The 23,895-nt window shown below is 37.7% G+C and overlaps 1 protein-coding gene across 2 annotated transcripts in view; it reads left to right on the top strand.

The window, feature by feature from the left end:
* Positions 1-15,369: 15,369 nt before the first annotated feature.
* The window catches only part of FOCAD (focadhesin), a 258,289-nt gene continuing 249,763 nt past the window's right edge, over positions 15,370-23,895 (top strand). Inside the window, exon 1 of one of the 2 annotated variants that reach the window (XM_045563768.1) lies at positions 15,370-15,424. The gene's annotated coding sequence lies outside the window, so the exon portion shown is untranslated. The remainder of the gene's footprint in view (positions 15,425-23,895) is intronic. The other variant, XM_045563771.1, reaches the window with a different exon arrangement.

The raw sequence follows: 23,895 nt of genomic DNA, 5'->3' as shown, positions 1-23,895 counted from the left end.
AATATATATATGATATTTGCCTTATTTGCATAAAGAACTATTGAAAATATATACAAGTAATGGATGGCGCATGAGTTTTCATTGTAAACTTTTTATATTGCTTTTATTTTTTAAACATATGCATAATGTGTTGCCAAACATTAGGTGGAGATTACATATATACATATATGAAACTACACATTACAAACTACATTGTGATAGACATGGAGATACACCTCCCAGATCCCCCTCAAGGAATGAAGCTCTGCCCAGCTATGGAGAATGCAGTCAGCACAGAGCCTCCAGCTGTCAGCTCCTTCGGGGTCTGCCTCAGGTATAAAGAGCCATATGGTTCAAGGTCACACACATCCCAAGGCAGTTTGTACCTGGTGTTGGAGTGAAGTGAGGTCATAAAGACTGGGCCATTTTAGTCCTACAAGGAACAACTCTGACAGTATCAGCTCCTGAGCTCCATCCTCTCTCTGAGTTCAACTTTTTCCTCTGCTCAATTCTACTTCTTCACCCCAATCTTTGACAGATATTCATCCCTTGTAAACATCTTGCAACCTGAACTTTGGCTCAGAGCCCACTTCCAAAGGAACCAAAAACATGAGTATTTGGTAACATTCTAAAGATTTAATTTTGAAAGCATGTTATACTTAATAGCAAATTCAAGACATTTACATTAAAGCAATAATTTAAATAGTATCCTAGAAAAGTCTTTGTGTCTAGTGGTCTTGAGTCTAATATATTTCAATATAACCTTTTAAAGTAACAATTCTAACAGCAGCACTTATAATGTGTCTTATTCTCAGCAAACAAAATAACTATATAACAAAAGGTTTTTTACTTCTGAAGGAAGGAACAATAGCTATATTTACAAAAGAAAGTAAATTAAGAGGCACTCTTTTCCCTAATGAAATATCCTACCAGTGGTCTATATTACTTAGGACACATATGCATGTGCTCACACACATGCTAAATTGACCCCTGCTTTATAATCTTCCCATCTATCATCTATCCTTAATCATTTAATAAACATTTTATTAAATGCTATGTGTCAGAAACTAAAACGTAGGCCCCATTTTCAAAGAACTCAGTCTAGTTGACACTTGAATAATATTATCAGAATGCTTTTAAAATTGTGGTTTGAGGAGAGCAATGTAACCTCAAACCTATGGCTATTTGAGGTATCACAGCATTTTCTGAAAAACTTTCCCTTTCAGGCCTCTGTATTTTCCATTTTCCTAAAACATATTTTCTGCTAAAAGAAAAAAGGGAAAAAAACCTCAAATATCTTTACAAAATATACTTTGTGTGGTATTTCCCCCCAGTCTTTATACAAGAAAAAATAAATAAGGATGATATTTCTTTCTAATCTTTATTAATGTCACAAAGTAAATCACAAGTGGATGACATCTTCTAAGAAAATTTTTTCCAGTTACCTATTCTGTGTTGTTATTTTGTCTTAATGAGATCAGCTGAGACAATAAATTTAAAAGCACTTTTCAAAGACTGTAGTAAAATATCAGCATTGTTATTTTTATTATTAGTGAAATAAAGGCATCAAGCCTTGTTTTAACCCTTAAGATGCTGCAGAAAATGTAATTTGAATACTGTATGTTTTTCCTTTCTAGAAGTTCTATATTTCTAGGTCTATACATAAATAAAAAATAATTTATAGTATGAAATTTATATCTATTTGTGCCATGATATTGACTAAACGAGCTGACATCTAGTTTAACTATAGAATACCTACTTTATTAAAGGCGATACAAGCTAATAGTTCAATTAGGACTAATTCTATTTAAAGGTTCAGAAGATCAGGCTTCAATTAATAAAAATAGCTATTCATTTTTGAGTACATATTATTTACTAAGCACTTTGAGGGCTCCAAAGACAAGTAGGACTTCCTCTGTCTTTCTCAAGAGTTTATAATATATTCAAGAGGAAAAAGGCAGATAAGCAAGTAGGGACAGAAAAATCGCATAACAAAGGAATGATATAGTGCAGAGCTTCAAGTACCAGGGTGGAATCTTAACTGCAGTGATGGTTTCAAGAGTGTGTACATAGGTCAAAGCTTATTAAATTATATACTTTAAATATATAAAGTTTATTGCATGTCAAATTTATCTCAATAAAGCTATTTTCAAAAAAAATACCAAGGTGAGTTTTTACACAATTTTATGTATAATGGAAAACACTGAAGTTTTTTTTTTTTTTTAGCAGAGAAATGATGATAGAATTTGGATTTTGTCCCCTCCAAATCTCATGCTGAAATTTGATCCCAATGTTGAAGGTGGGCCTGGTGGGAAGTGTTTAGGTTATGGGGGTAGATCCCTCGTGAATGCCTTGGTGCCCTCCCCAAGGTAATTAATGAGTTCTTTCTCAATCAGTTCATGCAAGAGCTGGTTGTTTAAAAGAGCAAGGCACCCCCACCTCTCTCTCTTGCTCCCTATGCCAGTGCCATGCTTCCTGTACAGCCAGCAGAACTGTGAGCCAAATAAACCTCTTATTTTAATAAATTACCCAGGATAAGACAAATGATAAAACGGATATTCTTCTTTATGAAGAATAAACTGGTGGTAATGTTAGTTGACTGAATTTAAAAAAAGGAGCGAAAAAGCAGGGAAGAGTACCACAGTATGGGATATTCTGCTAGATTAAGTGGACATCTCGATTGTTAAAGGCTTAATAGACCTAGAACTAGGTTTAGAGGATGAGAAAGAAAGAAAGAAGAAAAGAAAGGAGTAAAGAAAGGAAGGAAGGTCTTGCTTGGAATTTTATTAAGGCTAAGAATGATTCCTAGAGGTCTTAAGACTTGGAATAATTGCAGTTCTCCAAGTCTTACAGAAGAATATGATAGCAATCATAGTAAAAAATATAAACACTTCTATTTCTACACCCTTTTCTAGGGGGGAGGTTGTGATTAATATTGCACTTACACTGGCATAAGTCAATAAAGCCTGACTCTTTATCTTTTGTCAATATAGAATCAAGTAATTCATCTCTTTATCTCATTAGACAATATAAGACTGATGGTTTCAGTCCAGTCACTTCCTCAGAATTGTGGGTCTGTGTTGTATCAGAAGATCAAATAAGTATCTCTATGCCTTTGGTGTGTGTATACAATTATCTGATTCTAGAAATATGAGAGTAAAAGGAAGAACATGAGTGAGTATGTTCGTGAAAAATGTGAAAGTACAAGCCTAAACAGGAGAACAAAATAAAAAGTTGTTCTTGAAGGAAAGAAAAGCTCTTTGTATGTTTGTTTTTCCCAGAACTTAATCTCTTGTTATCCAGAATATAATTGAAATGTATTATAAACTTTTCTCCGCAAATTCTCTTTTCGGTTAAAAGAAATTACCCTATATTTAAGTTTTTGTAAAGTTTCTTGTATCATGCAAATAATTTCTCGATCAGATTACTTGAATTACAAAGTATGTTTTTTGAAGTCTCACTAGCTTAAAGTGACCTCACTCAATGCTAGTTTCGTATGCTTAAAAAAGTCAAGTAACGAATCAGCTTGAAAAAAAAAAAGAAAGAAAAGAAACTGAACCAGATTTACCATAGTCATTATGCCTGCTGTGGGAGGGCATGAAATCAAAACAAAAAGCATTATTTGTCATTTAAAACAGACTTTTTGGGTAGATTACCTTAAAAAGAAATACAAATTTCCATAAACTTAGTGGAACAAAGACATGACTTTCTCTCTGCCACCTCCAGAAACCACCAATGAATGGCAAAAAAAGAATAAAATGATATAAGGCCATGAGGACAAAGAACAGGAGAGATGATGCCGACAGATCAGAGATTCAATAACATTTTGAAAGCTAAAAAGTAGAAGAGTGGTATCTGACTTAACAGAACTGAGAAAGCTGACACTTAAGGCATAAGCCACTGTGCTTGCCCTCAGGCAATTTAGATGAAAGTGAAGATGGTGTGTTCTAGAAAATGATAATGATGATTTAAAATGTGGTTCTATCACCTCCTTAGTTAAATATATTCCTAGGTATTTTATTTTCTTTGTTTCTATTGTGTAAGATATTGAGTCTTTGATTTGGTTCTCAGTTTGACTGTTGGTATATATGAATGCTACTGATTTGTGTGCATCGGTTTTGTAACCTGAACTTTGCTGAACTTATTTATCAATTCCAGTAGTCTCTTGGCAGAATCTTTTGGGTTTTCTAGATATAAGATCACATCGTCAGCAAAGAGCGATAGTTTGACCTCTTCTGCCCCCATTTGGATGCCCTTGATCTTCTCTTGTCTGATTGCTCTGGCTAGGACGTCCAGCACTATAGTGAATAGAGGTGTGAAAAAGGGCAACCTTGTCTGGTTACAGTTCTAAGCAGGACCTGATCAAATTAAAATGCTTCTGCACAACCAAAGAAACTATCACTAGAGTGAATAGACAATCTACAGAATGGGAGAAAATATTTGCATGCTATACATCCAACAAAGGGCTGATAACTAGAATCTATACAGAACTCAGGAAAATCAGCAAGAAAAAAATTAAACAACCCCATTAAAAAGTGGGCAAAGGACATGAACAGAAACTTTTCAAAAGGAGATAGACTAATGGCCAACAAACATATGAAAAATGCTCAACATCTCTAATCATCAGGGAAATGCAAATGAAAACCACAATCAGATATCATTTAACTCCAGTTAGAGTAGCTTTTATTAAAACAACAAATGTTGGCATGGATGTGGAGAAATAGGAACACTCATACACTGCTGTTGGGACTGCAAACTAGTACAACCTCTGTGGAAAGCAATACGAGATACCTCAAGACCTGAAAGTAGAACCACCATTTGATTCAGCAATCCCACTACTGGGCATCTACCCAAAGGAAGAAAAGACATTCTATAAAAAGATATCTGCACTTGAATGTTTATAGCAGCACAATTCACAATTGCAAAGATGTGGAAACAATCCAAAAGCTCATCAATACATGAGTGGATTAATAAAATGTGGTATATGTATATCATGGAGTTCTACTCAGCCATAAAAAAAATTGATGAACTACCTATTGCATTATCCTGGATGGAGCTGGAGCCCATTGTTTTAAGTTAAGTATCACAAGAATGGAAAAACAAGCACCACATGTACTCACCATTAAATTAGTACTAATTGATCAACCCTCATGTGAACATATGGGAAATAACATTTTAGGGTGTTGGGCAGGTGGGAGGGGGGAGGACGGAATGGGTAAATCTACATGTAATGACGCGATGCGTGCTGTCTGGGGGATGGACACACTTGTCTGGCGACGCAAAGGCAATTTATGTAACCAAAGCGTTTGAAGCCCCTTAATATTCTGAAATAAAAAATAAAAATAAAATAAAATAAAAACTAACAAAAAAGATAAAATAAAATGTGATTCTAGCGGTGACAAAAATACTGATGCTGGAGATGACTGTGAAGCGTTTGAATAAAATTTTTCAGTGCATGTGACTAGGAAATGCATATGAGCAGGGAAACATACTATGATAATTTTAGACAACATGAAATTATAAATATACATGTGTAAATAATTAACAAATTTGTTGGCTATTTCTTCAATGTTCCTAAAATATTACATATTCTAGTTGGCAAAAAAACAAAAACCATAAATTATTTTTCCATCTTCTCATTAGGAATATAAAGAACTGATTTAAATTTGAGTTCACTATGTTTGGGCAAATTTGGTAGCTGTTTCCTGTATTGTTCTCTCAAGCTACTAATACTAATGTTTAAATCAACTTAAGAATCTACCACTAGTTTCTCTTTCTTTGTCTATCTTATATAGTCACTGAAAACATTCCTATGTGAAATGCATTATGTTGTGCTATGTTTATACTGTCATCCTGATTAATTAAAAATTAAAATTTTCACACTACTTGAGCTATTTTGATAAGTAATCTAAGGCTATGTACTTCAGAAGAAGCTAAACATCATCCACTCATCCGTTTGAGATTAAAATTGTCTTAATTAAAATTGTAATTCTTATTGTCAGGCTCTTAAAGCTAAAGGAAAGTCTACAGATTTATTAACCCAGAAGGAAGAGGCTAAGTTTGTGCTATATAATTTTATAATTGAGAATTTAAACTGTTAAATAAAAATTACCCAATAAATGGCTCATCTTCTGTGTTTTAACCCCATCTAAAATTAATCCCACCCTTAGCCACATTCCTGACAATGGAGTCTTTCATTCCAATTCTACAATATTAACCTGGGGTCCAGGAACACCCCTGAGATGACAGAAAGGGATCACCAAGGAAACCACTGCAGGAATTCCAAGTATCTTTTAGGTGCTTTACAGCCCACAGCTGAAGACCTTTTGGAAATGGTTGCTGTTGTGACAATATTGTTTCACAGTCAGGCTGTGGAGAGATTAGGTGTGGAAAACCTTGGACTTTCAAAGAATAAAGAAAAATTTTTAAACCCTCCAAAATAACAAAAAAGAGAACCAAAATAAAAACCAGATATGAAGAATAAAATAAGTAATAACCTTCCTAATAAAGAAAGATTCTTTCTTCATTGCATTTATCAAAGAGATCATTCTGATGTAGACAATAGCAGTAGAGCTGAATCATTAATTTTTTTCAGTTGCTTTTAGATGTCACTAGAAAAGGGTTAATTTTGTTTAGACAGGGAAGAAGAAGCACACCTTTTTCTTCTCTTACTCCTTCTGAAAGAGTCAAGTATCTCTAATAATTTCTGAGTGAAATATAATTTAATTGTATAGTTTCCTGTAAATAAGTACATTTTCTTATTTAAGATAGTAGAGATGAGATCTGGTTTTATTTGCATCTCATTTTAGTATTTTTTAGAATGAAGCGTTAAATCTTAACAACAAAGTTCCCTTTGTTTTCCTCTATTTGAGAGTTCATTACTGAATACTTTTAACATTGAATCATAAGGGGGAAAATAACCCCAGAATTATCTGATCTTTAATGGCTTCATTTTAACAACTAGATACGAAAAGAGAAGCAAGATGAAGGACATCCTTTTAACCTATTCAGATGGAAATGTGAATTAAGTGGAAACATTTTCTAAATGTTTATTGAGATAAGCAAAGTTGCTTTATCTGCTAGCATTATTACACTGTACGGTAAAATACTCCTGGTGATAAGCAGTTACTAACAGCTAACTATTGTTTTCATATTTCTATTTTTTATGTTCTGATATAAAGCAACGTTTATATCAAAAAATTACAGGGGGGAGGAAAAAGAGAGAAATTAGGATAGGCTATAAAGGTTGTACAAATCCTAAATGGTGTGATTACAGGGCATGATGGCCACTGAATAGATCCATTAGTCGTAATTGAAGCTGTCAGGAGCCAGTTAAATGGCTGTCTCTGAGGAGGTCACCTTCTACATATGAGCTGGCCTACGCCTTGTATTAGCCTTGTCAGGAGGTTGAATCCTGACTTATCTGGGCCTTTAAAAAAATTGACTTAATAGGAATGAAGTAGCCAAGCTCAAAAGTAACAGCGTTCCGGACTGAAATAAAATGTATAGCATAAAGGAGTGGTCATCGCAGTAGACAAACTTTACTGCCAGTCCTGTTCCCAGCCTACGTGGGGTATTCTCTTTTCTTCTCTAGGTTCACTGTTAGCCTCTCCAGCCTGCTCTGGGCTGACTTTTACGGACTGCATCAGAGGCTATTATTCCTTGCCTTCTGACTTCCAGCTGGACTCAATCAATGGGATATCCTGTTGGAGACTGGAGGATGGAAGATAGAGAATTTTTATTTCCCTGCTCCTGGATATTTAATTCCCCAGTTTCTTCCTTCTTGGACCCTGTGCTCCATCAAGGACCATAGCTTGCCTAGACTAGAGTGAGGCAAGTAAAGCCCTAGGGTGCAAAATTTAAGGGTGCACTCCCTCTCAGGGTTGTGCAACGTCAAGGTAAACATCAGAGAGAGAGGGCCTCCTTAGATTTTGATTACCAATTCTTTACATTAACCCTTCCTTTGACTGAGCTTGTTTGAGAGGATTCTGTTCCATATAATCAAGGCAGATCCAAATAGCAAAGAGAACAGAAGCCTGAGAAATACCTGGAGAACAACTGGTTGTTCTAAATGAATTTAGGATTTTTAGTCCCAGAAACATATCCTGGGCAGGACTGGTACATAAATTGCAAGGCCAGTGAAAAAAGAAAATTCAGGCCCTTGTTGAAATATTATTGAGAATGTCAAGAAAGCAACAGCAGAGCATGAAACCAAGCACAGGAATATTCTGAGTGTGAGGCCTTATGTGATCACACAGGTCATATGCTCATGAAGCCAGCTCTGATTCTGGAATATTTGCAAATGCATTGGTAGGTTTTTGAGGAATTGTGAGAATTGGAGAGGTATTAGAAAAAAAATTTTTTAAAGTCATTTAAAAATCTTTCAAGCCCTAAGATGGCAGCATGGGTTTCTTATCCATCTTTTTAACCCATGGTATTTATTAAAGCACCTTACATGTGGTAAGAACTTAGCAGCAACAACCATAAATAATATTTATTGAGCTCTTATTATGGAACCAAGGTTGATACCTAGTAGGTATTTATACTTGTTGAAGGAATGGATGGATAGATGAAATTCAGAAACTGGTTAAGGGTTCTATGTGAATGATCTCATTTAATCCATAATCAACTTCATAAGGTAAATATCGTTATTATCTCCATTTTACAGATAAGGAAACAGAAGCTTAGAGATTTAAAGTAATTTGCCCAAGGTTCAGAGTTGGTAACCTCTGGGATTCACATTTTTATCTCTGATTCCAAAGTATAAGCTCTTAACCACTGTGCCCATAGTAGGTAATAATGGTTATTACCAAACACTGCAGATTAGTTTTCAATGTATGAATTTTGGAGGGACACACAAACATTCAGATCATAGCACCCCTCTTCTCTCTATTCTTCCAGCCCCTTGCAACCACAATTCTATATTCTGTCGCTATAGATTTACCTATTTTGGACATTTCAGATGAGTGGAATCATACAATATCCATGTTGTAGCATGTATCAGTACTTCATTCTTTTTATCACTGAATAATATTCCATTGTATGGCTATACCACATTTTATTTATCAATCATTCATTGATGGACATTTGGGTTGTTTTCACTTTTGACTATTATGCATAATACTGCGATGGATATTTTTATAACAGTTTTTATGTGAACTTATGTCTTAATTTCTCTTGGGTATATACCTAAGAGTGGAATTGCTAGGTCATAAGGTAACTCTAGGCTTAACATTTTGAGGACCTGTCAAACTGTTTTTCCAGAACACTGTACCATTTTACATTCACATCAACAATGTATGAGGGTTCCAATTTCTCTGCGTCCTCACCATTTATTATTATCTCTCTTTTTTATTAAAGCCATCCTATTAGGTGTGAAGGGGTATCTAACTGTGATATTGATTTTCATTTTCCTTATTGGTATGATGTTGAGCATCTTTTTATTTGTTTACTAGCTATTTGTATATCTATTTTGAAGAAATATCTATTTAAATTCTTATTTAATTATCCTTATTTCATAAAATCCTTTAATTGGATTATTTATCTTTTTATTATTGAGTGGTAAAAGTTCTTCATATACTCCTCTTTACTTTTAAGTAGCTGAAAATTTGTCAACTGTTCTTTAAGGTAAATGGACTGAATTAAGACCTTATGCTACCACCTTGGATAAGAAGAGACCCACTGGGTCTATCTGTAGTGGTGTGTTGGAGTCACATTGTCATGAAAGTCAATTGTTAAAATTTCAGGAACTTAGTAAACTACTTGTTAAATACAGCCATTATTAAAAAGCACATTATGTGAACCTAATGTAAGATTAAACATCTTACATTAGAAATAAAGATAAATAATGCTCTAAGTTATCACTTAATTATTTTTCTACATTTTATTATTATTTGTGCTACTGTATCTGTATGGTGGAAATACTATACAATTGCATATGACTGTGCACCTCTCCTCAACTGTGTGTGGAAACTGACCATGGTTGGAGTACTGTATTTATACGATGGAAGTTGGCGAACACTACAAATAAGGCTCTTCTCCACCCCCTGCCACCAAGAGCTGGTAACTAAACAATTTATCAGCACATTGGACAATTGGGTCTGGATATAATGAAGATATCCCAAAAGCTTAATGCTTGACAGAGAATGTGAAGGGAAGAGAATCTTTCAAGACCTCTATCAACTTAAGATCAGGATGCCAACTTTCTGTTTCAACCCCTGCTGGGAGAACCTCTCTGAAGTCCAGACTCTGGTGCCAGTTTTTAAAACAATTTTCTTGAAGTTTGGTCAAAGGATATTGGTCACTTTTGCCTATTAAGTTGGAGAAAGTGAGCTATATGATGTTTGAATGTCTTGGGGATAATGACAGTTTTATATGACTCTGCTCTGTATAGTACATCTCAGATATGTTATTTTTGCCCCTTCACTGTGCCCCAGGAGGCCGATCAGTATGAAGTGCATCATAGGCTTCCCTTGCTTCAGAAGATCAGGAAAGAGGAGAATGAGGAAGACCAAAGTATTAATTCCCTGGGGTCCCTCCCTGTTGTATTGCTGTGGACTGGCTGTGTCCTTGACAAAACGTCCCAATTCCCATCAGGTAGTCCTACAGACACAGCTTCCCTGTGTTTGGTAAATACTCCATCCCGTTGCCCCTTTTGCCTCAGGGGTGATTCTGGAGCCCCGATGTTACTGAGTTTCCCTTCTGATCTTTTCAATCCCTGCCCATACCTCTCTTCACAGTCTTTTATTAAACTCTCTTCCAATTTTCCTAATTTGATTGTACCATCTGTTTCCTGCTGGGATCCTGACTGATAGAGCAGGCCTTATCCAGAAGGTAGCATCTCAGCAAAGACTTGAATGATCTGATGGAATGAGTCATAAAGATATCTGGGGGAAGTGCCAAGATCTTACAGTAGCGAGGAGGCAGGGTGACTGAAATGGAGTGAGCTGGGGAGGAGTGCGGAAGGCAAGGTCAAAGACTTAACAGGCACTGTGTGTGTGTGTGTGTGTGTGTGTGTGTGTGTGTGTGTGTGTGTGTGTGTGTGTGTGCGCTGGGGATGGAGATGCATGGTGCAGGGGAGGCAGATCATGTATAGCCTTGTTGGCCTTTGTAAGGATTATGGCTTTTATTTTGAAAGAAATAGGGAGCCACTGGAGCCACATATTCACATCTAATTAAATCTAATAAGATTGCTTTCTGTTATGTGTCGACAGTGGAGCTCTATGATTCAGCACTGAATTTCTCCTCCCAGTCTTGTGCCTGATGATGAATGCGTGGGCGTGTTGAGCCAGCCCAGCATGCTTAGGCTTGAGTTCAAGGCTTTGTGTTTCTCCTGATGCTGTGGGTGACATGACCTTCCTTACAGTACTACAGTGTCTTTTTTTGTTAACATATTCTTTTCAGTTCTGTTAATGATTTGGGAGTGGACACATTTTTCTTACTCTCTTTTTTTGTTGTTGTTAAAGTCAATAGGCCCTTCTATGCTGACTTCAAAAAGTGTACTTATCTAAAGGGTCTTGTACAATAGAGAACTGCTTAACTACTTCAGTGGAAATAACACAAGGAATTGAACAGACAAATACTATCTGCCTGCCTATCTTAAAGAGGGTGATTTGTCTTGAATATTCAAAAGGAAAAGAGTTCATTTGCAAGCACAATGTCTGGAAAATAATATATAGATTTGAGTATGTTTTAATCCTTCAATTGAAATTTCCATTTGAGCTGGGTCTTCTGGTACTAAGTCTAGATCACCCTCTGCAGGTTACATGAATGAAATTGATTCCCTTCTCCCCACAGGAGGGTCCATTCTCTTTCTGCTGTTTCTCAGAAATTATCCCCAAGGTGAAAATTAGTGGACCACTAGTGCAGGGCTCCAGATATCCATATCAGATATGGGTGTGCTCAACTCAATCAAACTGACCTTTCCTAGGTCTTACCACAAACAAAATTTAGCTATGAATTGAAGCTACATTCCTCTAGGCTTCACTCTTTGCTTTCAGCTCAGAAGAAAAGCAAGCTATTTAGCTATTATGGTTAATTAGGCAGGCAGAACACCTTTTCTCCTGGCAAACAACACAAATAACCTATTAGAACCTGTTATAATGTTTGTTGTACAGCCTTCACCTTTATTTCTGTTAAAATTTATTATTAAAAAATTTCTAGCCCAGTACATAAAATAGGCTGTTCCAGTGGGCACGTGGTAGAAAGAGGACTGGGCTGGAAGTCAGGAAACCAGTGTTTTAGTCTAACACCTATTAGCCATATGGCCTTGAAGACAAACCTTTGTCCTTCTGGAATTTTAGTTTCCCTCTGTAAATTGACTGGATTAATTTAAGCCAGTGAAACATCAAAAAATTTTGAGATTCAACACAAGACTCTAAGGTCATTAAAATAAACAAAACTCCCAACAACTGTAACCTACTAATTATCATTTCATATGAGAAAACTTTTTTAACATAGAAAAATCAAAGCATTATCTCAGGAAAAGGACAGCCCTTTAAATTGAATAAAATTATTTTTATGAAAACTTAATACATCACTTTTTTTTTTTTTTAATTTCAGCACTTAGTGAAAACTTTGTCATAGACTGCTAACCTATGAGATCCTTTCTGGTTCCAAAAGTCTATCCCTCTGGTCTTACCAAAATAAGTGACTGCTGAATTGGCCTTCAGGACGAGCTCACTCCTGGAGGCTCTGGAATGTATCTTTCATCTTGTTACCTCACATGCCTAGCTCAGGGCCTGGTATATCAGTAGATTAAATAAATTAAAAGGTGAGATGATCCCTGCTGTATTGCAGTTCCTGTATGGAAGGACTGTGCCTCAGCAGTCGGGGGTGAGCCCTTGTACTGTCAGCTTAGAGCAAGATCTGCCAGAGGCAGTCAAGCCAGTTCCAGGCTCCAGATTTAGCAGCTTAAGTCCCTCCAGCCTGCTCCAAATCTACTCTAGGGTAGGTGTCTGCTATGGTCAAAATATTTATATACCCTCCCACCTCCAATTCATATGTTGAAACCTAAACTCCAATGCCACAGTATTAAGAGGTAGGATCTTTGGGAGGTGAATTAGGTCATGAGGACTCTGCCCTCATGAATGGGATTAGTGTCTTATAAAAGAGGCTTGAGACTATTTGCCTTTTCCACTATGTGAGGAAACATAGAAGGCACCATTTATGAGGAATGGGCCCTCACCAGACATCAAATCTGCTGGCACCTTGCTTGGACTTCCCAGCCTGCAGAGCTGTGAGCAATAAATTTCTATTGTTTATAAATTCCCCAGTCTAAGGTATTTTGTTATAGCACCCTGAATGGACTAAGACAGCGTCAAATGTAGACTTAACATCATTCTTTAAGTGGGAATTTCCCTTAAGCATTCCTAAAACCAGGCTTTCTACAACAGAGGCAGTACATTTATTTATTGAGAGCCAGAGTGCCTGGATTCAAATTTTGGCTTTGCCATTAGTTAGGTGCATGACTTTGGTCAAGATGCTCCATCCCCTATATCTCAGGTTCCTTATTTATAAGATGTGGGTAATAAGTGTACCTGCCTCATAAAGTTGTTCTGTGGATTAAATGAGTTGATATAACAGTGACGTTCACACAGTCATGTGTTTAATTATAATTTTGACTAACATGCCTCAAGAAATATGGGAAAAGAAGAAAAAAAATAAAATGGTCTTAAAAGAAGTACTGGTGCATTTGGAAGACTGAAGAAAAATATCAAAGTCTGTAAAATCAAAAAGGCAATTATAAACCTTGTATTAATAAAATTTCTTTCTCCCAAAGGATAACAGAGATTGAATGTATAAGTAGGTTCAAAACTAATCGAGATACCCTCTCACTGAATGAATGCATCATAGGTTATCGGGAGAACTGAAGATGGAATGTGATATAGAATTACTTTTCTGAGGTAGAGCATAGGGAATCAAATCCTTCCTACAAATGAGAAGTAGAACTTGTCAACACATTAAAATGACCTTGGAAACGTAGAAAAACACCAATGCCAAGGTCCCCCAGCAGAGCTATTAAACCAGAATCTTTACAGATGGGGCCCAGTCACTGGTTTATTTTTGAAAAGGTCCCCAAATGCTTCTAAAGGTGCCCTAGGGTTTAGAAACCAGCCGGAAAAGTCAGATTTTCTAGGGCAGCAATCCACAACTTTTTTTGGTACCAGGGACCAGTTTCATGGAAGACAATTTTTTCGGGGGCAGAGGATGGTTTCGGGATTACATTTACCATGCAGTCAAACCTCTCTGCCTCTCCCCAGCACTAGCATCTCCGCCTCAACTCCACCTCATATCATCGGGCATTAGCTTCTCACAAGGAGCACGAGGCTACCTAGATCTCTTGTATGTGCAGTTTACGGTAGGGTTCGGGCTCCTATGAAAATCTAATGCTCCCGGTGATCGGTGATATGAGCAATGGGGAGCAGCTGTGAATACAAATGAAGCTTCCCTGGCTTGCCACTGCTGATCTGCTGAGCAGCCGGGTTCCTAACAGGCCACAGACAGTTCTGGGCCTGGGATTGGGGACTGCAACTCTAGAGTAACTTAACTCTTTCATCTTGTATGTAATTTCCACTCTGTCATCCCAACCAGAATTCTACTCCTTCATAACCTTCTCATTGTTTCTGCTGCCTCTTTTAGCCACCGTTTCATTGTGCCAGATGTCTGTTACAGTCTTCCTATGTGGGAGCACAGACAGCCCCCCGCCCAGGAGAAAACTCAATATATATTAGCCAAAAATAACAGCAATAATAGTAACAATTACTTGCGCCAGTTCTCCCCAAGTTAAATCAGCAGAAACACCTGCGGTAGAATGCCTTTACGATTATCCAACAAGGCACCAGAATAGCATGGAGAGTTGCAGTGTTCTGTGTTGGCCAAGTAAAGCAAAGATAACAAACAGTAGGTACAAGGGGAAGAACCAAGCGTCTCCGTGGCAAGTCGGCTGCTTTAAATTTTCTGAATCCTCAATGTTACTGATACTATCCCCCCCCCCCCCCGGAAACAAAATCTCCAAGTATCAAGAAGCTGCTTTGCATTGCCAAAAGCTGCATAGGGGCAGGCTGCCAACAGGACTACCAAGACACGCTGAAGTGGCATTTCCAGGGAGGTTCCTTTAATGTGCTTTTCCCTGGGCTAACTCTTCACTGCGGTGCTGCCCCGCTGCCAGCCCCGGCGCGCGCAGCCCTCCCCGCACCCCGACTCCACAGCCGCAGAGCAGGGCACGGCCGCCCACGCCACCTTCCAGCCGCAATGCGCGGCCTTGGCCTTGGACGCGCGTGCGCGCGAGCGGGGGAGGGCGGGCCGAAGCTGGAGGAGGCGGAGCAGGCCCTGGCAGCCCGCAGTCCATTGGCTCTCTCCTGTAGTCCCCGCCCCCGAGCGTTCGAGGCGGCGGGGCGGTCCACGTCGGAAGCCGGCGCTGGACTGGGCTTGTGGCAGAAGGGAGGTAAGCCGTGCTGGGTGGCGGGCGGCGGGCTGTGTGCCGCTGCCCCCTGCTCGGGAGCCGCCGGATCGCGTCCGCCTGCGCCCTGGGTCTGCTTGCGCGGAGGGCGGCTGAGGCCCTGCGGGCCTGGGGCTGTGCTGGGAGTTCGGGCAGTGGAGCATGTGGCTGCAGGGCCGCGTCGTGGCGAGGGGCAGCCGGGAAGAGGGCAGGACTTGCTGTTTGCCCTCGTCTTGCCCTGTCTGGGCTCTGAACTCCCGGAGGACCGGGGCTTCTGTGGTTAGAGAGCTCTGGAGTGCCCGGGCAGGGCTGGCTGTGGTGCCTGCGGTGGGACTCAGTGGGATCCTGACTCGGAAACCGGTCGGGGCGATCCTTGCACACCTACCTGCAGCAGGTTGCAGTCGTCCCAGTCTCCCTTGAAAGGTTCCCTAGTTAGGGGCAGAGCAGGGGATTTCGGCTGTGTCCTGCCTGGCCTGGGGAGTCGGTTTCCTCCTCATTCCTCGTGACTCACTCAGGTCATGTCCACTTTAATGCAGAGGTTTATGGGTGAGCATGGCCTGTTTTCAGACCTGGTTCTCTGGCTCTATCCTCACTTGCGGGAGTTACCCGAAGAAAGAGTGTGTGTGTATGTATGTATATAAACATATATGTTTTAAATGTCCACAACAGCTATGCGGCGACGTGCAGTTGTGTTGCACCTACTCTTAATGAGTTTTAATTTCAGCTGTGGCGTCCTGATCCCTCAGTTTGGTTCCTGAATATAGAGCTTTTGAAATCAATGAATTTATCCTGTCAGTTATCATGCAGTCATCCATTCATTCATCCATTCCAAACTTTTTTGATGGATTCCTTGATGGTCAGGGTTTTATACCAGATACTAAAATTGGCATTCCCTGTTTTTTCTCTCAGTTTGTATGCCAGTTTTATCGTATGGAGATGGAATTTTTTGTTGATGATTCAATTTTAGGTTCTAGATTTAGGTACAAAAGCTTATTTTCTCATATCATAAGATTGGGCTCTACTGGGATCTTACTCAATTTTGCTTACTTTCACCTCTAGTAAGCCTTAAGCCATGGTATCCCTGAGGGGCAGTCCTGCTAACTGTACCACTACTGACTCCAGGTCTCAGTGTAAAGTGAGGATGGGATTAGAAGTATTATGTGATTTTGAGATGTTCAAGGAGGGGAGCGGGTAGAGGGCATGTTTATTGAACTATGTTAGCACTTGGGAAGTGGCCATTTTAAAAACACAGAATCTATTTCATGATTACATTTTACTGTTTCAGTGAAGATTGTGTCTATCCACGTTCACTTTTTGACTAGGAAGTGAATGTTTACAGTTTTGATTCACGTACAGTTCCTGCATAGAAAGCACTATGACTCGTCTAAATTTTGAAATGCAATAATGAGGCTTTTAATGTTACATTTGAAGGTATGTAGAAGCAGTTGGATAAGATTGCAATTTTCAGAACATTTTGACTTGCTTTAGTAAATTAGTGGTAGCCAAAACCTCTGACTTGATTATTTGCTTAATGTTAGGTAGTTGCCAGTTTGGCTAATGTCTATCAATGTCATGTTTATTTTAATTTTTATTTTATCAACCTAAAGTTTACTGTATTTTAATTCATTGTTGCCTCCAGTTGAGGCCTGATAACCAAAATATCAATAAATCATTAGTCTGAGATAAAAATACCCATAGAGATGTAACAATAGTTTTTCATTTGTCGATTGACTGATGGTACTTACCAATAAATCATTTGGCCTTTTTCCAGATGTAAAATGATTTATAAAATAGTCCTTCTGTGACATAATATTCATAGCTTCATGATACTTTTTGGATGTTGTCCACAAACTATTAGTTGAATTAAAGTGTGTATGTCACTATTAGGGTTTTGGGAAATTAAGGAAAACATGACTTTTCAAAATTTTGATTTTGCCAAATCTTTCAGTTCTAAAAATGGACCCAAACAAGATGAGAAGATTAAGGGGAAAAATTCAAGAGCTGAGAAAAAAAAAGCGGAGTTTTTTCTAGTTTAAAATTTGAGGGAAGGCTGGGTGCAGTGGCTCTGCCTGTAATCCCAGCACTTTGGGAGGCTGAGGTGGGAGGATTGCTTGAGCCCAGGAGTTCATGACCAGCCTGGACAACATATTGAGACCCTGTCTCTAAAAAAGAAAAAAAAAAAATTTTAGCCTGGTGTGTAGCTCATGCCTGTAGTCCCAGTTGAGACAAGAGGATCACTCAAACATCGGAGTTTGAGGTTCCAGTGAGCTATCATAATGCCACTGCACTCTCTCTAGCTGGGAAGACAGAGAAAGACTCTGTCTCAAAAAAAAAAAAAAAAAAAACAAATACAATGAAGAATACAATACAGTTATAACTATATTTGATAGAAGTATAAGGAAATAATATGTCAGGATTATTGGTGGGTCTATAGCAAAACTTGATCTTAATCAATATTTCTTGATATATAATAATATAATAAACTTGGTTAAACTACAAAAAGAAACCTTGGGTGATAATTTAAACTTTGATTAAGTGGGCAGTATTTAAATTATCATTGTATTCTGGCCTTGTTCATGGCTTCCATGCACACAATTATCACATCTTCTAAAGAAACATTATGTTTAGCATATGTGAAACCTATAAGTATTGAATATTTTTTAAAAACTACTACAAATCTGAAAATGTATAATAAAATATGGTATGGTTAGGTAAGTATACTATAAATCTGTGATCACAATTAGTAACAAATTGGATGAAGGTTGCAATGTACTATTTCCACATGATACTATTCCCTATCATATGGAAATAGTACACACTATTGGCTAAGCTGATAGGACAAGGGATGTTTGTCAATTTCTCCCTATGTAAATGATTTGAAACAAATTTTTAGGGATGTGGAAGAGCCCATCTATTTTCGAACAATAGATGGGAATATAATTTTTGTAAATTTGGTCTTGCAAGTATGTCTGGCCTCATAATTTTTTTTAACCTATCCAGGTCACATTGGAAGTAATAAAACTGCATTTATGATTTCTAAAATTTTAAAAATTTGTATTGGCTTTTATTCAGTTAGCTTTAGTTACTTTAGTTTTATATATTTTGAAGATTCTTTCAAAAGCTTTGACTTTAAGTACTGTACAATTTTCCATTGCTCATGATGGGAAAACATTTTTTTAGGCCAAAGGAAGTTGAGAATGCAAACTACATAGATAGTTTGTTATTATATATTTAAAGATTTATCTTTTCACTTGCCTGGGAACCAGTGAAACATTCCACCCAAGCTGCTAAGCTGAAGATTTTAGTTCTTTCTAGGCATTATGATATATCTTCTAATCTCTTTTTTGTCAGATGAGCGATTGTTTCCTAATTTGGCTGATAAGCATGTTGAACAAATGTTATACCTGTAATTGTCAGTGGTATAACTGTAGTCTCTAAGTTTTACTCTATTTAGCAATCATTGAGCACGTTGTTTTATGTAACCAAACCTTCAGGTTTTAGTATATGCTATTAGGACATACACTTGGGGAGGGAAATGGAGGAAACTTTATTAACATTGTTTTGAATTGTTGAAACATTTAAGTAAGTGGAATTTTAAAGAGTTTGGATATTAAAAATATTTTACTCATTATTTTTTCTTTGATTCAACAAAGACAGCAACTGCTGTGTTCCCAGGTCCCTAATTTTTCTTTAAGAAGCTTATAGAATTACATGGAAGCACAAACAAGGCCAGAATACTATGGGATAAATGTTATAATCAGGTGTCTACATAGCATACAGTGGGTGATAGAAGAAAATTTGTGTGAGTTTTGAGGAGATTCAGAGGTTTTATGAAGGAATTTTTTGTCTGAACTGAAATTTGCAAGGGAGTAGGAATTAGTTGATGAGGATGGAAGATAAGACATTCTAGGCAGAAGAAAGCAAATGGACGGGTTCCCTTAAGAGGAAGAATAGACAGATGTGTTAGAAGGGAGAATAGACAGATGAAGTTCAATAAGTAAACAAGGGCTGAATAATGAAAGGCCCTCTTCCCTACCATGTAAATGATTTTGAACTTTATCCTGGAGGCTCTGGTGACCCATGCTCTCACCATGACTTTTGTACTGCTGCTCTTTCTGCCTAGAATCCTCTTTTCTGAGACTGTGAGCTGCTCCTTTACCTCCTTTAAGTCTTTGCTTGAGTGCCTCCTCAGTGAGCCTTTCCCTGACCAGCCTCTTTAAAACTGGAATCCATCTCTAATACTGCCTGTCCCCCTGGCCTGGCTTACTTTTATACATAGCACTTATCTTCAAACATTTTGTATAATTTACTATTTTGCTTATTCTTGTCTTCCCTCTAGTAGGAATATAATTTATAAGGGCAGAGATTTTTGTCTGTATCCCCAGTGCTTAGTACAGTGTCTGACACAAGGTTGGCATCTAATAAATATTTGTTGAATGAATGAGTGAAAGGTGCTGCAGCCTTTTTCAGGCCTAGGTAGCTCTTCCATGCTTTATGGAAAAGCTCCAGGCTGTTATCTGAGGAAATTCCTGGCCTCATTTTCCAAGTACTTTTGTGATCCACTTTTTTTTTAAGTGGTCTTCCAGATAAAGTGTTCCTTCACATCCAGACTCTCTATGCTTTGCAAGAAGATTATCATATTTTCTTATCAACTGAATGGAATCCCTGCTTTTGGTACTTAATAGCAACCTCTTCACTTTGAGTTGTAAATCATAACATTTTTGTTCAAAACAAAGCTGAAACAGTTAATATGTGAAAGGAGTACTCTAAACAGAAAATTTTCATACCTTTTTTTAACTATTGGACTCCTCCGTACCGCAAATATCTTATTGAGAACTTCAGATAAGAGAGATGTTTTATTATTCAAAATAAAGCTATTTTAAATTCTAATTTATAGCATACTGTTATTACAAATCAGTCTGAACCATGAGGCTGTTATAATGAGTGTAACATTGGAATTAGTGATTATGAATAAAAATGATAATCTCTACATGCCTCAGCCTCCAATTTATTTATTTATTTTTTCCAATTTATTTTTGTATCTTGGTTTTGTAATTTGGTTTTGTTGCATACCATCAAGGAAATGATTCATACAGATTGGTGGTTGCAAATGGTAATAATTTTTGTTAACAGTTCACATTGCAATCTTACAGTCTCTAGTTACTTTTTCCATTTTCCTTTATTCTTAAAAACATCCTACTGTGGAAAATTTCAAACACGTACACATAAATAGGGAGTATAGTAAATGAACTTAGTTTCAGCAGAATCAATGTTTTGTTAATCTTGTTTTATCTCTTAACATTTTTTTCATCCTTTAGCGTTTTTTAAAAAATAATCTTTAATAAGGGCCTTTTCATTTGAATATAATTATGTCATCAATGCTAACAAAATTATCAATTCCTAAATATTATCTAATACAGTCTATATTTCAGAATTTCTTGGTTGTGCCAAGGTTGTCTTATTAGAGTTGGGTTTTTAGAATCAGAATCAGATAAGGTTCCAAAATGTAATTTGGTTGTTATGTCTGTTAAGTCACTTATTCTGTAACAGTCCCTCCACCTCTTCTTTTTTCCATGTCATTGATTTGTTGGAGAAACAGTCCTTGTCCTGTAAAATGTCCCAAATTCTGGAGTTGACCTATTGCAGTGCAAGTGATATTTGCTCTGCGAGAGCTACCTTGTTCCTCTATCTCGTATATTGCCTATAACTTGGTAGTTAAATATAGACAGCTGTGTAAATTCACAGTGAACTGTTTTCGGTAAGGGTATTCTTATAGAATTCTGTGTATATTACCTCAGAAGGATATAATGTCTGGTTTTCTTACTTTTAGTGATGCTAAGGTGAATCAGGTTCAAATGGGGTCATCCTGATCCCTCTAACGTAAAGTTCCCCATCATCTTTTAACTAAATAGTTTTAGCAGCAATTGGTGATTCATTCACAAATCAAATTATGTATTAACAAAGTAACTTCATATCTTTAAGGTTTTTTTAAAGAAATAAGTAAATTGTAATTTTTTTCTTTCCTCTCATTTTTTTCACAGTAGAACTAATTCTCCCCCTGTCCCCTCATCCTTCATTTACACACGTATGCAGTGCCTTCAGAATGTATTGGACATTTGACATAAAGCCTGGAAAGAGATATGAAGTGGAATGGACAATGAAGGCTGGGGAGGTTGGAAAGTGAAGATTATCTACCCACCTACCTACTAATTTACCTGTCTCCTTTCTCTCCTTCCCTATCTCTCTCTCTTTGTTTGTAGTTGATAAGATTTTTAAGTTATGTGGGATGGCTAGGGCTTAGAGGGCCACCGAGGCCTTCTAGGGATTGGAAAGTAGGTAGGACTGGGGCAGGTGTTGATGTCAGCATTGCAGCATTGTTACTGAGCATGAATTGAATGTAAATCCAGGCTGTAGCTAAGCATACAAATTACAACATTTGTTGTATGTAGTCAAGGTTGGCCCCAAATAGAATTAAGAAGTAGATGAAGCTTGTACATTCTGCACTTTGGCATCCTTTTGTCATGTAGCCTTTTCTTTCTGATGTGGACAAAAGTAAATTGTACCCTAAGAATTTAGGAGACTCATACATTGCTGCATTATTTTACAAATGGATAAAAGACTCCTTTGGTCTTCTGCATTTCAGTATATGACTGCTTCATTTTTCCAGTTATCTGAACCAAAAACCTGGGAGTCATCCTTCACTCTTCTTCCATTTCACATCCAGTTCATCAGCAGATTTTATCAAAATATAATATATCTTGGCCGGGCACAGGCTCATGCCTGTAATCCTAGCACTCTGGGAAGCTCAAGATTGCTTGAGCTCAGGAGTTTGAGACCAGCCTGAGCAAGAGTGAGATCCTGTCTCTACTAAAAATAGAAAAATTAGAAGGGTGTCATGGCTCACACTCTGTAGTCCCAGCTACTCTGGAGGCTGAGGCAAGAGATCACTTGAGCCCAGGAGTTTGAGGTTACAGTGAGCTACAATGATGCCACTGCACTGTAGCTGGGAAGACAGAGTGAAATTCTGCCTCAAAAAAAAAAAAAAAATATATATATAATATATATCTAAAATACTTCTTCATATTATAATTGCAGATTTGTACCTTTTAACCAATTGGAGACCTAATGTATAACATGGTGACTATAGTTATTAATAATGTATACTTGTAACTTAGTAGATTTCAAGTGTTCTTCCTCCCCCTCCCCCCTTGGTAACTAGATGAGAGGTGATGGATATGCTAATTAGCTTAATTGTGACAATAATATCTCAATATATACATACAGTAGAACATCATGTTTTACACCCTAAATATACATAATTTTTATTTGTCAATTGCTCTGATCTGAATGTCACTTCCAAAACTCATGTTGAAATTTAATTGCCATTGTAAGAGTATTAGGAGGTGGGACCTTTAAGAGGCTTCACCCTCATGGGTGGGATTGGTGCTGTCATAAAAAGGTGAATTCAGCCCACTCATGCCCTCTGTCTCTTTGCCCTTCTGTCATGTGGTGATGCAACAAGAAGGCCCTTGCCAGATGTTGACACCTTGGTATTGGACTTCCCAGCTTCCAAAACTGTGAGCCAATAAATATCTGTTCTTTATAAAGAATATCCAGTCTCAGGTATTCTGTTGTATCAGCACAAGACATCAATCATTGACCTCAATAAGTTTGGAAAAAACAAACAAACAACATATATGTAAAGCCTGACCTCTTCTCGTCATCTCCGCTGCTATTACTCTTGTCCAAGGCAACATGATTTCTCTCCCGGATTATTGCAGTAACCTCCTAATTGGTCTCTCTTTTTCCATCCTTGCCTCCTTATGGTCTGTTTGTTCTCCATAGGAGCCACAATGGTCTTTTTAAAATGGCAGTCAAATATGCCATCCTTCTGTCCCAATACCTTTAGGACTTCTCATCTCACTCAGGAACATCCAAAGGCTCATAGCACCCTTCAGGGGCTTACATGATCTGGGTCCTTGCTTCATTCTGTATTCTCTTCACTACCTACTTGCTTGCTTGCAAGTGTCCTTGGTCTTCCCTGAACTTGCCAAGCTTCCTTGTTCGTCGTGTTCATTTCAGCGGAATGCTCATTATTTCAGGTGTCTGTCCAAATGTTACCATATCAGAAAGGTCTTTTTTTTTTTTACTCTTTGGCAGGTGCCAAAACCTATCAAAGACCCCCCTAAAATTTACCCACTGATGACTAAAATTTTGGTTTTCTTGGTATGATGTTTGTATATGCATTTGGATAATTAAAATAAAATAAACCCTTTGTACTGCAGTTTAAGCAATTAAAAATACTCATCCTCTACACTGAGGCTAACATACTTGATTCAAATGAGATTGGAGGAAGTTGAATGCATTGGAAGAGCACTTAATTTTTTTCAGGGGCAGATGGATTAATCTCCTGGCAAACAATTTAGAATCAAAGGTAATTCTGTTAGCTTACTTGTTTAGAACTCTGCAGGACCATT

Source organism: Lemur catta, chromosome 10 (genome assembly GCF_020740605.2).
Source record: "Lemur catta isolate mLemCat1 chromosome 10, mLemCat1.pri, whole genome shotgun sequence".
Classification (NCBI taxonomy): Eukaryota; Metazoa; Chordata; class Mammalia; order Primates; family Lemuridae; genus Lemur; species Lemur catta.
This window is presented reverse-complemented; position numbering and strand designations above follow the sequence as displayed.